At 37.4% G+C, this 15,470-nt stretch overlaps 1 long non-coding RNA gene across 1 annotated transcript in view; it reads left to right on the forward strand.

Moving 5' to 3' along the window:
* The window catches only part of LOC141279518 (uncharacterized), a 77,607-nt gene extending 62,608 nt beyond the window's left edge, over nucleotides 1-14,999 (forward strand). Inside the window, exon 3 of the long non-coding RNA XR_012333898.1 lies at nucleotides 13,863-14,999. This is a non-coding gene — a long non-coding RNA (uncharacterized lncRNA). The remainder of the gene's footprint in view (nucleotides 1-13,862) is intronic.
* The last annotated feature ends 471 nt before the right edge of the window (nucleotides 15,000-15,470 follow it).

A 15,470-nucleotide genomic window follows, 5' to 3' on the forward strand; every position in this document is an offset into this window, starting at 1 on the left:
AATAATCCTTTGAGGTATTATTAGCTCCATTTTAAAGACAAGGAAACTGAGGATCAGAGAACAAGTAACTTGTCTAAGTTACAAAAAGTAAAAGGGACATAAAATTCAGGTAGTTAGACTCCAGGGCTCACACCGTTTACCACTCCTTTGCATGTTCAATGGATTAGTCAATCATTCACATTTATTGAACACTCATGAAGTTTAGAGTGTTGAAGGGTACCTCCCCCTTGGGATATATTATTACCTTCCCCTTGGGATATATTGCTTGTCTGTTAGCATGAAAAATGAAGTCCAGGAAGCACCATTAATTAGGACCATTTGAAGTCTGTGGAATTTGACTATCAGATGATTGGTTCTTTGCTAATGTATTCTGACTGGCTGCAGACTTAAATCCTGCACTCTTTGCCAAAGCATTCTTGGACTTATTATTAATGTTTGGGTAATTTTCCAAGACATGCCAAACTTATATGAATAAGTATTCCTGTCTTGTAAATTGGTAGAGTTGTTATGATTTCTCTCAATGACTACACTCTGGGCAGGAAGATGGCATCAGGATAACTAAATAAGGTAAAATTTATCTGTAAACTTTGTTCAACATGGTATCCTTGATGTATTCTTTGTAGAAAGAGGAGAAGCTAACCACGAGAATGAATAAATTAAAAACTGATATTCTAGAAAGAAGACAGATTGATAGCTGATTGTCAGGGACTTTGCCACCAATAACCCGGATGACCTTACATTTTCTGTGATCCAGAATCATAATATGTAAAATGGTGGGGTAAGGGTTAATGACCTCTACAAGTGCCTTCTATTTCTAATATTTAAGTGCTTTATAAATAAGAGGTATATTGTGCAGGGAATGGGGTATGGGGAGATTGAGAAGGGTAATGGTGATAGTTTGTGGATACAGACATATAATGAAAAAGTGATTTACAAAGTAAACAAAGTCATTAGAATATATTATAGTTTAGGGATGTCAAGCTGCTAAGTCCCTGCCACTAGCAGGTTATTTTATTTTATTTTATTTATTTATTTTTTGCGGTACGCAGGCCTCTCAACTGTTGTGGCCTCTCCCGTTGCGGAGCACAGGCTCTGGACGCGCAGGCCCAGCGGCCATGGCTCACAGGCCCAGCCGCTCCACGGCATGTGGGATCTTCCCGGACCGGGGCACGAACCCATGTCCCCTGCATCGGCAGGCGGACTCTCAACCACTGTGCCACCAGGGAAGCCCTAGCAGTTTATTTTTGATCAAGCACTAGCCAATCACAGTTAACAAATTCACCCTTAGCAGTTTTTATCTACCAGGCCTGGACAGGGTATGTGAAGTCTGTTCATGGGGCAGTAGGATCAAATCAAGATGGTCATAATCAGTAATCAGTGTTACAGCCAAGAGCTGAGAACAATGGTTCAAGTTGAACAGGCAAGATTAGCAGCTAAGTCAGAAGAAACGGACCAAGAAGGCATGTTCGAATGGCTTAGGAAATCTCAGAACCTGTTTAAGAATTTGGTCGCTGTGCCAAGCTTCATTCATTCTAGGGCACACAGGCAGATGACACCAAGCCAGTGGGCAAGACTGATCAAAAGCACTTATTGATTTTTAAGTCATAGAAAAAGCATCTGATTAAAAACAAAGCAAAACAAAAAAACCTAAGTTCAAATCCTCGCTCCAATATTACTGTCACAATAGAAAGGTTAATTACTATCTCTGAAAAATCAGGTTTTTCCAACAGCAAAATCGGGTTAACCTTCCTCAAAGAGAGTTTATTTAAGGATTAAACTAGGAACTTCCGTGGTGGTCCAGTGATTAAGACTCTGTGCTCTCAATGCAAGCGGCCCGGGTTCGATCCCTGGTCAGGGAACTAGACCCTGATCCTGCATGCCTCAGTGAAGATCCCATGTGCCACGACTAAGACCGGGTGCAGCCAAATAAATAAATAAATAAATATTTTTAAAAGGATTAAAACTAGATCTGTACGTGAAATTGCCCCCAAACTAAAATATACCACACACATGAAAATGGGCCATGGATCATTTCAATTGACTACTCAGACAACAGCTCTTTCAGGAGACAGTCTCTTCCCTGTTGGATTTACATAATGCCTAGGTACTTGAAATTTAGTTAGAATCTTGAAAGTTCTATTACAAATCTCTGTTGTATCAAAGATCATTCTCAAACACCGAAACAATTGAAAGAGCTTAGAAGAAGAGTATTCTAAGGGCTCAGTGTGGGATTAATAGGAAGGTTCTCAGCTGTGAAAAAATATAAATGTTGAAGTTCTATATGACTAGATCTGTGCAGACTGTGTTCTCTGAAGACTGGACCATACTAACCAGTGTGGAGACTCAGGCAGGCAGGGGGTGGTGGATCTCATAGAGCGGTAACCGACCACAGGGACAGAGAGGTGTAAAGGCCAAGTGTGCTGGATGTGGAAACAAATGACCGACCTTCTTGCTCACCTAATGTGACCCTGTGGACAAGTTTAGTGCCTTTACTACATTTGTGAAGTGAGGGGCTGGGACCGGGTGACCTCTAACCTTTCTACCAGTTATAATAGTCTATGATTCTGCAAATTATCGGTCCCGTATTTGTCCATCAGATTTCACTCTTCAAAGCATGTTCATAACTATTAATCACTTATCCTATGAGGCAGGCATGGCGTATATTTTTATCATTATTTTATGGATAGGGAGGTAGAGATTTGGAGGTTGTGGTTCCCATAAAATTTCATTTTGGGGCCTGAGTCAAGGATCTAGATTCAGAAACACTTAGTTGATTTTAAAAATTATATCAGAGATGGGTATGTTTCCCTTTAAGAATTCTTGGCAATTATAAATTATTTTGAACTATCATGTGATATGTTGGCTGCTATGGAAACTGCATTAATACATGAAGCATGCAAAGACTGTCACCACATCAGATGTTGCTGCCCTTTGGCTATGCTAACTTACTCATCTGTTTTTTTTTTTTTTTTTTTAAATATTTCTCTCTTTTCTTTTTCTAAACACATGGACATTATGCTTATAATCCAAGAAACCTCATTTTGAAGTGACTCATTCTTATGAAATGCATTCAATAACTTGGAACAAAAGATTCTGGGAGAAATACAACCTGGAAAAAATATTCCATTTAAAAATATATACATAGTATTCATTTAGTATTTCTGTGGCTCAACTGAAATGTGAAAAGGAGCTATGGAAGAAAAATTAAATTAATCAGCTGGCATCATGTTTATATTAAAATTGAAAGGGAAAACCATGCATGAGTTTAAGCATAATTTTTTCATTTTAAATAATATATAAAGATATTTAGTATGTCTGAGTTCTCACCAAAGCTATGAATTTTTAAACTTTGCATACATTTATGAAATATGAGCACTTATAGGCATCAATGAATCTTAAAAGATCATTGCTTTTAGATCTATACAGACTATTAAATGTAAATATATATTACATATATGCATATAATATACATAATATCTGTAAACAGTTACCACCTGCTATAGACTGAATATTTGTGTTCCCCAGAATTCATATATTAATCTAATCCCCAATGTGGTGGTATTTGAAGGTGGGGCCTTTGGGAGGTGATAAGGTTATGAAGGTGGAGCCTTCGAAAATGGGATTAGTGCCCTTTTAAGAAGAGACCCCAGAAAGATCCCTTGTTTCTTCCACCATGTGAGGACACAGAGAAAAGACTGTAGCCTGTGAACGAGGAAGCAGGACCTCACCAGACACAAAATCTGCTGGCACCTTGATCTTGAACTTCCCAACCTCCAGAACTGTGAGAAATAAATTTCTAGTGTTTATAAGCCACTCAGTCTACGGTATTGTTATAGCAGCCTGAACAGACTAAGACACCACCTGCACTCCAAAGCTGGTTATCTGTGTTTTGAACGCAGGGCCTCTCTGTCTTAAGTTGGACTCAATTTTCTTGAAACTGCCTGTGTTTTTTTACCCCAAGAAATAGTGGAGAGGTAGATCCACAAATTATATGGACCAGAAGTATTTACTTTCTCCTACATTCACTGCTCTTTGGCAAACACATTTAACCTCATTTTTTACCGTCTTCCTTGCCACCTTGTGATGCCAACTTTGGTTGAAGTGATAACAGTCAGTACTATACTTCTCTTGGTGTCAATTTATAGGCTATTATAGGACACATACTTTTATTTGCATTTCTCTGATTCATAATGAGTTGGATATTTATGTACCTATTAATTATATGACTTCTGTAAAATAATTATTCATAAATTTGGCTGTTTTGCTAACTGATTTATATTATTTAGATATAAAAGAAGTAAACATTTTAACAGAATGGAAAATGTTAATGTTTGATATATTAAAGGTTTAAATTTTTATGTAATAGGCAAATGTATTTTATCTTCATACATATTATGATTTCATTCTTAGAAAGTTCTCATCTTCCATATCTTAACTATTCATATGTATTGACATTTTATAGTTTTAGTTGTTACCTTTAAACTGTTCATTGCTTCAATATATTTTAGATGTAATGCCAACTGAGAATTGGCCTTTTTTTTCAAAATAGTTAATTTTTCCAACACGATGTTACAAATAGTTCTTTTTATTACGAATTTGTGATATTTTAAATCCTATATTGAGATTCTAACATTTGTTCTAGAGCTACTCCATTATCTGTCCCTCAATTCTTAAGCCACTACCACACTATATTAAATATTATATCTTTAAAATGAAATTTGTAATCTGATAGCATGATTCACTCCTTAACATGATTCACAATTCTCATTTAATTTTTCCAGATAAGACTAATAAAGTCCTCACCCCCAATCAAAATTTCCAATGCTCTTTCTTTTCTGTTTCATTTCTTTTCATTTTATTTGTTCTGTCTTATTTTTAACATTTATCTCAAACTTGTAAGGAGTCTTTATTTTGCCAGAAATATTTCATATTGAGCTCAGTTTGTAGAATTTTATTTGTACAGAGCACCTTGGATGAATAAGAGTTAATATTTGGAAGGAGTTCAAAAAGACATTGCAAAAGTTGCTCTAAATGCATGCAACCTGAAAAATGGACATTGAATATAGGATTTTTTAAAGCAGGGATGGTAGCACTAGAGGTAGAGCACTAGAAAATTAATATCTTATATAGGGAAAACATGAGATGTTTAACTGGTAAGTTCAGTTATATTACTCAATTTGAGTATTCTCAGCCACAAGAGTAACAAATTTCTTTACCCTGGGAAGTTTGCTTGTAATCACACTCACATCACATAGAAGATTTGCACCCAACAATGTTACAAGAAAGACATATCTCCAGCAATTACTGCATTGCATGCTCTTATTCATAAATTTAGACAGAGTCATAGGAATTACAAGACCAATGGAATTATGATTTGGGGGCTCTAACGGAGGAAAGAAATCAATATTTTAAAGAAGATCATACATACAAGGCAGTGAAATATCACAGATAAGCTAAGATTTGAAACGTGATTCCCCTATGCACTGGTGGTTTGATGATGGACAATTCCTGAACCAATCTGATTTTAGTTTCCTCATTCATAAAATAGGTCAAAATAATATTCTGTGAGGAATGTAAAAAAGATTAAAGGAAATGATGAAATGATTTACAAACTAGGAGCACTTGAAACATAGTACTAATAAATGTTAATAATTATTATATATTGCAATTAACAAGCAATTTTTAGCGAGTAGAAACTCCCCATAATACTAGGAAGTAAACAAATCACTGCCATGGAATATAAAAATATACAAAAAAGCTCATAGACAGGAAAAGGAAGATCTAAATAGAATGAGGACAGAGACAAATCTAGCTGATCCTCTCTAAGGACTTTATTGATATATTCATAGAAAGATAAACATTGAAATTTTGAGTCCTATAAAAGGTAGTACCTCTTGTAAATGGTGCTTGACTACCTGGAACTTGGTTTGAATTAAACTGTTTGAAACTGGAAAAGTAACTGATTACATTTGTTTGAAACAAAGGCCCTAAAAATAACAGCAACAAAAAGGTGTTTATATGAAAGATCATCAACTGGCTGTAAGGGAGACAAGGAATAGTACAGGGAAGTGATAATTTTGGACATACAACCAAGAACATTAAGACCTAAAGAAAAATTCAGAAAACAAGGCAATTCATTTGCCGACAGAAATATCTTCAGTCAATCTGAAGAAAAGTTTTTCTGTATTGGGAATGTGTAAGAGTTGTATTATTAAAGTTGTCCCCCAAATGTGTCACAAGTGCCATAACATTTGCGATGGCACATGCACTATGGACTGTAAGAAAAAGAGGTCCCAACTTAATAACCAATCAAATGATTATGGGAGAGAAATGGAAAAATGAAAAAATTGAAATGTATTTTAAAACTGAAGGAGCTAGCTCTGATGGCCTGATTAAAAACCAGTAAACAAAAACAAAACACTGCCGTGACCATTTATTTCTAGTGATAACAGAAGTATATGAAATAATTTCTGAACAGATTAATAGCAAAAAGCCCACACAGAAGGTATAAAATGCACCGTACCTTTTTCAGATAAGTTATCAACACCCAGAGGGAAAATTTGTAACTCTTCTAAGAGAGAGAATTATCAGAGTAAGACATCCTGAAAGAGAAAAGAGATGGAAAATAGTATTGAGTGTATGTTCCTCAGTTCTAAATCTACTCAAAGATGGTGGCAACTTGTTGAGAAATGTTTGGACATGGAACTTCATTTTCTATAGAACTGACAATTCTGCTCTTACATATCAATTATAATACAAAAAGCACTTAAAAATTAAGGTAATTATAGATTGAAATTAAGAAAATGATGTTCCTTAAAATGTAGACAGTGAATTCTTGGACATCTCATCAGGTGATCTTTCAAGAATGTGTGAACACTTTGATGTCCAAGGGAGTTACCGGGATTGACTCTGTGACTTTGCCATTCAAATACATTTTATAGCAGAATAAGATATTGAGAAGCAGAACATAAGTAAAAGAAGAATAAGGAGGAGGAGGAGGAGGAGGAGAAGGAGAAGGGGGACAAGAAGGACAAGAAGAAGAGGAAAGAGAAGTTAGTGCATTCACTAATTGTGGTACTCATTCAGATGACCAAAATATATTTCTCAGATATATTTGGTCTTCATTCATAGTTCTTGCCTCACAGCTCCCAACCCTTGGATTTTCTGCCATCACAATTGGGTTTATGTTAATGAAGGTGACTTTTGGATCCCACCCCAGGGTGGCGGCTGGTTGCCAGGAGAAGCAACCATGCGAGTAGATGGTTGGAACTTTCAGTCCCACCCCCTGATTTCCCGGGACAGGAGAGAGGCTTGAGGTTAAATCAGTCACCATTAGCCAATGATTTAGTCTATCATAAGTAATGTATAATTAGCCTCCATAAAACCCAGAAGGACAGCCTTTTGGCCTTCCCACTAGCTATCTATTTGACATTTGGTAGTGTATATAAGTCCATGCCACTCTCTCACTTCGTCCTAGCTTCCCCTTCCCCTTCCCCTTTTATAGCACTTACTACTATCATCCGCAACGCTGATGAAATCTCAGGAGGTACAGAGTATTCAGAAAAAGTAGGCCCGATGTAAATAATCCAAATGAATGTTGCTCAGTAAAAGCCCAAGGAAGTTAAAGAAATAAAGTCAGTTTCTGTGATAACTCAGCAATAACTCAGCAGTGCTTCCTGAGCACTCAGTGCAGCAAATTCTGTACTGCCCTGCCCAGGGCTGACTTACCCATCTCCAAGCTGATAGGAAATGAAATTCCAGCTTCTCACAGTGTATCTGACTCAAGGTTATATGCCCTCTGAGCAGGTGTAATGAATGTCTGATGTGAGAATATATAGGCCCAGCCCCTTGCATCAATTTGAGACAACTCTGAAAGACCATCACAATACCAGATATCCAAGTGGGATCAGCTGAGGCCTCAGCTGTAAACTGTGAGGTCGGTCAGCTTCTGCCTCTGTCCTGTGTTGCCTCAGCCCTTAATTCCTTACAGGTGTGTCTCCGGAAGGCCTTTCCCAGTAAATCTGCCTCAAATTCTCTGTCTCAAAATATATTTCCAGGGATCCAGTCTAAGATAAATTGAAGGGAGTTAAGTGATTCCCCATGTAGCTTGGTGAAAATTAAGTACAGGTTTTTTTTTTCTTCGTGTGCTAATTGGCTATTTGTATATCTTCTTTGGAGAAATGTCTGTTCAGACCTTTTGCCCATTTTATTTATTTATTTATTTATTTTTGCGGTACGCGGGCCTCTCACCACCGTGGCCTCTCCCATTGTGGAGCACAGGCTCCAGACGCACAGGCTCCGGACGCGCAGGCTCAGCCGCGATGGCTCACGGGCCCAGCCGCTCCACGGCATGTGGGATCTTCCCGTACCGGGGCACGAACCCGTGTCCCCTGCATCGGCAGGCGGACTCTCAACCACTGCGCCACCAGGGAAGCCCTCTTTACCCATTTGAAAATTGGGTTCTCTATATTTTTTTACTATCGAGTTGTAAGATTTCTTTATATATTTTGGATAAAAACCCCTCATGAGGTGTATGATTTGCAGATATTTTCTCTCATTATGTGGGTGGTCTTTTCACTCTCTTTTAAAAAACATTTATTTATTTATTTTTAATTAAAAAATTTTTAAATTTTGTACAATTTTTAAAGGTTACTTTCCGTTTACAGTTACTACTTAAGTACAGTTTTTATATGAAAGGAAATGAAGTACAAAATTTGGGGGTAAATTTAGATACTGAAGGTATATGAAACATGCAAATAACGTTCACTGAAAACTTTAAACGAGAAACTTGAGCTCATGTCTGTTTAAAAAATACTTTAAAAAATTTCACTTTACGCTTGAAAGGGCTATACACTGCTCCTGATCAAGACCTGTTAATGATGATCATTTCAAATTCTTGATAGTCACCATCAAGGAAAACCTTTGTTCATACAGATATATGAAATATCATTTAAACATATTTTAAAACTAAACATTTGAAACTATTGAAATTATGTGTAAAGCCAGTAAAGATATTCTTTCCTTCATTAATAATTTAATGATAAAATGTCTTATAATAACTGTAATAGATTTCAAATCCATTCAAACTCTTTCAAATCAATAATTTCAAAATAATGGTGAATCTTTCATTTGCAGAATATACATACGTTGCTAGCGCTGTGACACAGCCGCTGGCTTAGATGCCTCTAAAAATGCACCTGGATTGCAAGAGGAACAGAATGTATGTAAAGACAGTTTTAGATCCTAGCCTTGACTTTGGTCTGCGTACCATGCTCTTTTGCGCACCTCGGACATACAACATGCAGCAGGGCTTTCGTGATCCGAAAGGATTTCGTGACACACCCACAACTCTTTTGTGGCAGCCCATGGTGTGCTGCATACAAATTGGGTAGCTCAGGGATATACTCCTAGGAGTATGTTCTCAAGTGACCGAAAGAGGATCTCAGGGGAATATGCAGATCTTCAGCAGTTTAACTGGGAAAAAGGAACTAAGACTTAACAGTCCTAGCAATTCATGACATTTGCAAAGCTAACAGCAATGCATTTTGCAAGCTGGAAAACAGATGGACCTGTGGTAACTAGCTGAGCAGACCTGAAAAAGAGGAATCTTAAGGCAGCAGTGATCTGAGACCTGAGAAGCCCCCTGATTTAAGGCAGAGAATCAACCAAAGAGTCAGGAATAGGTCACACCATGTGCCTCTGGAAATAGAAGTGAAGGGAGAGAAGCTAAAATGAGGAAACTTGGGGGAAACTGCAAAGTAGTTGGAATTCTAGTTCCTCTTCCCTGCTATCTCACTGGACAGAAGACAAAGGATGCATGTTGTGGAAAAGGTAAGATTGAGGGTCTTTGGAATGGGGATCAAGTGGCATGAATGAAAATGTTGGTATCACACAGAAAGTAGGGGATGCAGTGACCAGATGCATGCTGTAGGCTGGGTTGAAACCCCCAGTCTTCTTTTTCTACTGAAGTCCCAGAATTCTTACAGCCAGACCTTTACCCACCAAGCAGGAGATGGAAGAGAACATTCTGGGGAATCTGACCAGCTCAAAAGGAAAGAACTAAAGACTCTAACGCTTGTGGTTCATCTACACCGTCATACTTTAAAGTTCAAAAACCCCACACACATGCTCAGTGTTTCCACTCAAGCTTTTAGACCAGCTTCTTCCTTTGCCTGTGGGTTCTCGATTCTCCTAGTTTCCTCTGATAATCTGGTGATAACTCTCCAAACTAACGTTTCTCATTCTTCATCCACTGTAATTACTTGTCAGCACCAAGAACAAAAATTGCCCTTTTCCTGCCTTCTTTCCTGAAATCTGGAAGCTGAAACTGGAGGGCTTGATATGAACTTCAAATAAATCACAACAGATCATATATGAGCAACCTTCATGCCTGCTGCTATGGGGGCAACTCAGAAAGTTCACCCGAACACCCAACACCATCACCAAAGATGTTCAAACTGTAAACCAGGAGATCCATTGGATGGTCACTGCTGTCTTCGAGTCCAGCATCTAGAAATCTCGGCTGACTCTACTCTGGACTCAGAAACTGGGTTTCCAACTATTCATCTTTGCTTTTCATAGAAACTGCTTTCATTAAATGCCTGACTGCTAGCACCATCCAGCAAATATCCTCTACTACCAAGTTCCAACAGATGCTTCAGTTGGTCCTTAATGAACAAAATGCTACCAAATGAGAAATGGACTTCCATTAGAAGAGACATGCTTCTTTCCTTGAACGGGAGGAGAGACTGACAAGGATTCTCTCCTTTACCAAACTTTAGTCCGGTTCTTCTGAGCCAGACTAGCCCCATTCTTGGGCATGTTGCCCAGTGGCCCAATTTTAACCAAAATCCCCCACCGTTGGTACCTGATCACCCTCGATTACCCTAGCCTGCTGATTTCAGCAAGAATCCTGTTAGGTGAGTTTAACCAGAATCCCCTTACCCCTCCTGTTTCCTCTTAATAAGTTTCCATCCCCACCCTTCCATCTGTTCTTGGGCTATAAATTCCCACATTTCCTTTTTGTATTCAGAATTGAGCCCAGTTCTATAATGAGGTCTCTTTTCTCCTACTGCAGTAGTTCCTGAGTAAAATCTTTTTTTTTTTAAATTACTTTACTATCAGGCTGTTTTTTTCTTTGACAAAGGTAACCATCTGTATAGAAAAGCTAAAGAGATTCCACAGGACTTCTTAGAAGAAATCATTTTATTGTTGAAAAGTTAAGTAGGAGAGATTGTGGGAAGGCTCTAGTTTCTGTTTCAGAAAAAAGAAGTTTCTGACTTTAAGAAATATAATTGCTATTACATACTCTGTTGTCTTGTATTTGGTTGATTACTGGTTTCAGCTGCAAAAGAGATGTACCATGTAACTTTTTATTTCTGAAATTATGTTGTAAAATTAATTCAATTACTCTCTCCATAAAGGAGAAACAGAATGTAAAGAGATTAAGGTTTTTTTTTTCTTTTTTAACAGCAGCCAAGAATAGTCTCTAAGCCAATAAAAGATTGTGTGATGGTAATGATATTGAGGGAGAAGTCTTGGTGATAGAGTTCTGTGATTAATTTAACTACAACACAAACTAGTATATGAATGGGTGGCAGAGGGACATGTAATTACAAAGAAGATCAAAGGCAGTTTGCCAGTATCCAAAGTATACAGAGAAAATGACAATGATCCAATTAAGGAAGTATGTAGAGAATGTTGAATTCATGTGAAAGTTTATAATGTCTCTGATATATGGACTGATGCCAGGGGAATTTGACCCAGCAGGAATCAAGACCAAGATTCAAGGAAATGATGCTTTAGGAAGATGAAAGTACAAAGGTAAAAGCCCAGACAATTAGGCGTTCTCATTTACAAAGGAGACTTTGGACTCATTCCTAAGTTTTCTGAAAACAGGAAATCTACCCTTCAGGAAGAGCAACGTCCATGCCATTTTTACACTGCATATCCTAGGTTAGCAGCATTCACTTAGCAATGGAACCCTTTTCAGATTATTTTCTTAATCAACTCATATAAAAGAAAGCAGAGAAGACTCAGATTCTATTTCCGAAATTGTGCAACTCTCCTCCCCAAGCTCGGTGCTGAGAAATGCCGTGACCCAACTCCCTCCACCCCTGTCATTAAAATCTAGCAGTAACTAAGTTAAACGTAAAGTGTTCTTTAATACGATTGCTTTAGCACCCTCAAGGAACTTCAGATTACTTAACACAGACAGTAGGTCATGAAAAATCTTGCCTGTGATCTTGTGGGTTGCTTGGACCAAGTGTTGTTGTTGTTGTTTTTAAAATAAATTCTTCATCTAGTGAAGCATCTACAGGTTTTTATCAGCATTTCTAATCCATACGCTTTATCTCTTTCAACTACCTCTGCATCTGTAACAGCTGGAAACTTCCTATATACATTGAAAACACAGCAAAAAACAGGAATTTTGTTGTTAATATTGCTTATATTGCACAAATAATATATATCCTTTAGAAAAAAATAGAAAATAAACTAAAAGAGGAAAAATTACCTATAATCAAAACACTCAGAAAAATAATATCATTTTGGTGTAAAGCCTTCATACTTCGTATGTATACTTTATAACATATGCGTATATTTTTAATTGGATATTGGAACTAAATCTGCTTTCACATAACTCAGTCCTCTACCATGAATACTATACCATTCCCTGTTAATACATGTTTGTCTTCATTCTCAATGATACATAGAATTTCAATAGGTAGATTTATCAGCTTTTACTCAAGTACCTGTTAATGGGCATTTTTAGTGTTGTTCTTAATTTTTCACTAATAACTCTACAGTGGCCATTCTCCTGAATATATATCTTTGCCAACTGCAAAATGATTTCTTTAGAGTATAGTATTAGAAGTAGAATTTCTTAATTAAATAATATGAAAATGTGCAACCTTTTGTTTATGCTGCTAAATGGCCCATTAGAAAGTTTGTATGAATTTAAAATCCCATGACTCACGGGCCCAGCTGCTCCGCGGCATGTGGGATCTTCCCGGACCCGGGCACGAACCCGTGTCCCCTGCATCGGCAGGCGGACTCTCAACCACTGCGCCACTAGGGAAGCCCCAAATATCCATTCTTGAAGCGTTGTATATTTTGATGTGTACTATGCTTTGAACCAATGCTTTTTTACTCAAACTCAAAAAAATTTTCAGTTATTTTTAGAGAATCTGCTCTCTACTCTTTTACATTTAGCATGACAAGCACTTTGTGCAAATACCTTTCACACTTAAGATTTAAAAGGAGAATCACAAAAACACTTTTCTAAAAAGTGTTGCTTAGAAGAAGAAATCAAATTATAGAAGACACATAACTAAGAAATTCATGAAAATAAGAATACTTCAAATAAATATGAAATGTAACTAAAGCCATAGTTAGTTTTCAAATTTGTGAAACATTCAACTTAAGGAGTTAGGAATAAACAATATAGAAAAATGCCAATGGAATAGAGACAGTGTATATTTTTGCTCATAATTTTAAACTCAAAGCCTAGCAGACAGTAAGAGTTCAATCGTTCCATGACTATATAAATGAGACACTGTGAATGAGAATATATAAGTAAGGATTTCATAAAGACAAAAGATAAAATGAATGAGGTATGTAAAAAATGAACCAAAACCCAAAAACTGAAATATTTTTTATATTCGTATTTTTTTAAAAGCTGTTGGATGATCTTTTTTGAGGTGTTGGGCAACATTTGTCTATCTTTGCCTGTTTTTGTGCTTTTTTTCTGCTTTGTAGAAAACAAAGGTCCTCCTCTGAGATATGAAATTTGGTGTCAAGAGCTGGGAGGTTTGAAATTTTATACTATTGGCAAGTTAAATTAGTCTGCCTTTGTTTTATAGAAGCTGGTAGAGGACATCAAACTCCTGGGTCAGAGATGAAGGACTTTATTATTCAGAGCTACAGAAGTCAGAGGATCAGCACTTGCATTGGTTCTGCCAGACAGAAATCCCACAGAGCAAAGAAAAGAGGGCTGGGTGATACCTGCACACACAATGGAGTGGGTTCCAGGAGAGGAACTGCGAGCTTAGACCAGTAACCCTATCTGGCCTTCGCCCTGGAGGGAGACGCTATCTCAGTCTTCTAAGGCTACTTGCTACATAAACCTCTCTGAAAAGATAGTCTGGAATGAAGTCAGTCAGTGCCTTTACTTGCCAGATGTGCAGAGACGCTAGAAACCCACGGAGAATCAGCTCCTAACAGAAAGAGGGGAAGGAAGCACCATTACTGAATGAGCAGCAGCAAATAGGTTTGTAGTTTTATAAGAAAACAGATGGAGATTTTTTTCCAGTGTTTTCTGAGCGTTTTCTGTTTGATCACCCACTTTAATGCTGAAGGCAGCTGAGGAAATAAACAGTTGTTTCTTGCAATTCCTCACTTCATGATTTCTTGAATCTAACAGATCTTTGCTATCTTCCCCAACCCAGATATTCAAATGTTTTATAAGTTTCTAATTCCCTATATGAAAACTCTTCCTGCTTGTAATACTTAGGGTGTTTTCTGTTTTCCTGACCAAACTCTGTCTGATACAATATATAAAAACATGGATCCAGAAAACAGACTCTCACATATGGGAATCTGGGATTAGTCATTGGAAGGCTTATGACTTCAACATCAGTGGAAAATAAAAATAGGTAGTCCAAAGAAAAGGCAAGTAGGAAATAGTGTCTATTAAAGACAAGCTTATGGCACAATCAGAGGGGCAAAATCCTTTTATGACTACTCTTAAAAATATATTTTTCAGCAAGTTAATAGATACAGAGCTATAAATTCAGAACCAGAAATAAGATTTGGTCTTGTGAGTTACAGATTTACAAGCAAATGGAATTTTTATCAATGCTTTGCCTCTTATGTAAAAGTTGGAGTATTGATTAGGAAGGAGTAGAACTCTAAGAACTGGAATAAGAATTTTCCAATGGATTCCAGTGAATTTGAGGAGTTTAAACTGCTTACTTCCACTGATCCTTGCTTTCCATCAGAAGCAGCTTATCTTCCCCTATGAGGGGACGTTAGCCTCGCTTTGCCTGTTGATTCTAAATTACCTCGGTGAAGCGTCCCCTGGTAAGGCAATGCCAGTTCTGTTCAGAACCTATCCCCACACCTCTCATTGCTTCCAGACGTGTAATCAGAGGCTGCGCACAGGATGTTGGGGATGATTACGAATTCTAATCCAGGAGGAGATGCACACACACACACACACAAACAGAAGCAATAATTTCCAAATTTATATTCACAGAAAACTGGGAAGAATGTTGGTAAAAATGATTCTAAAGGAATTATAGCAGGGCAAAACAAAGCAATAATAACAATTTAAAAAAATACATAAAGCTAGTTTACTGAATGGGTGCCCTTACAAGACATTCTGGAGTAACTGTGTTACCACAAACAGCTGGGAGTGACTTCAACCGTTTACTCAGTCTGTTGACTTAAACCTGAACATAGCAATGATC

This window comes from Tursiops truncatus, chromosome 9 (assembly GCF_011762595.2).
Source record: "Tursiops truncatus isolate mTurTru1 chromosome 9, mTurTru1.mat.Y, whole genome shotgun sequence".
In the NCBI taxonomy this organism is placed as follows: Eukaryota; Metazoa; Chordata; class Mammalia; order Artiodactyla; family Delphinidae; genus Tursiops; species Tursiops truncatus.